This window comes from Sinocyclocheilus rhinocerous, unplaced genomic scaffold (genome assembly GCF_001515625.1).
Source record: "Sinocyclocheilus rhinocerous isolate Xijiao unplaced genomic scaffold, SAMN03320098_v1.1 scaffold3243, whole genome shotgun sequence".
Lineage (NCBI taxonomy): Eukaryota > Metazoa > Chordata > Actinopteri > Cypriniformes > Cyprinidae > Sinocyclocheilus > Sinocyclocheilus rhinocerous.
The window spans coordinates 416,528-417,958 of record NW_015636692.1 but is presented as its reverse complement, the minus strand read 5'-3'; positions in this window follow the sequence as shown (position 1 = coordinate 417,958).

Below are 1,431 nucleotides of genomic sequence, written 5' to 3'. Positions count from 1 at the left end.
ACTAAAGAGGATGAGATTACAGATTATACTCCAACCACAGTCGAGTTGTTTAGAGTTGCTTACAAGACACATTTCCATCAGAATAGCCATTTCTACTGAAATGACTTCAGCTGACAGATGGTGTAGTTACAGCATCTGACTGACCATATTAACTAGTCAAATAAACCCTGAGCTCTTGGAAAAAAAACATCTTATATTGGTTTGCTCTCCCAGTCTAGACAAATTGGTCTGGTTTGATTGGTTTAGAGTGTTTCCTTAGTCATTTGTCTTTAGGTGAAAGTGTTTTCAATCTGTGTGTTTAAACCCCACCCACAATCTACTGCAAGCTCTCATTCAGATCTGCCTCTATTGTTGAGAGCCACGCCCACAGTTTAACATCCAATCAAGAACAGATGGATAGAATCAAGTTTCCGCCTTGCTTTTTTAATCCGTTACACTTAGATGTTATTCACAATACGGAGACATGAAACTTCCGTTTCATCACAACTTTAAGAAAAAATATAGTCTGTTTGGAGTATATTGTCACTTAAATCCATATGCACATTCCCTCCGGTTTTTCCATGAGAAGTGAAGCACTACATGCACTCACATACATTTATTTGTCTGTCTTTTGTAAAAATGATTTATTTTTGTAGACACCAGTGATGCCATATGTTGAGTTCATATCCACCTCAAACCATCCCATTGACTTTGCATGAGCACTTGAGGCTCATTTCCCTGCACTTTTGCATGAGAGAGGAGTTTTATTTGTGTATCATTTATCTCCATTATACAAATAAGAACCTAATGAAGGTGAAGATGACAACATATTTGTTTGATTGAGTCATATGGATGTCACTGACATATGGGGCAGTCGTGGCCTAATGGTTAGAGCAGGGGTAGGCAAGTTCAGGCCTAGAGAGCCGCTGTCCTGCAGAGTTCAGCTCCAACCCTAATCAGACACACCTGATCAAGCTAATCACTGTCTTCAGGATCACTAAGGCTACAGGCAGGTGAGGGTTTTTTCAGGGTTGGAGCTAAATTCTGGAGCACATATGGATGTTATGGGCATTTGTTTCATTTTTGTTATTGCTGAATAGTGTTGAACTTTCTTCTCCTGCGTCATATTCTTCATGCAATTTGTTTTAGCTGCGCCCTCTACTGTACAGACGTGAATTTGCATTTCCTTCAGCCTGGGGCGTATTCATTTCACTTCTGTTGTGAAAAGGGCTTTTACATTTGTTAAAGAATAACTTTTTTATATTAAAAATAAGTAGATGCCATCTTAAAGATTTTAAGGTAACAATGGAATTTTGTGGAAAAAAATTATTCAAAACTCTTGTTTTATATCAAAACTGTAAGGGTCTTTAATACACATATTTTACAAGTTGTAATTCTGTATGAGTAAGTGTAAGTATATATATATATATATATATATATATCACACAAACC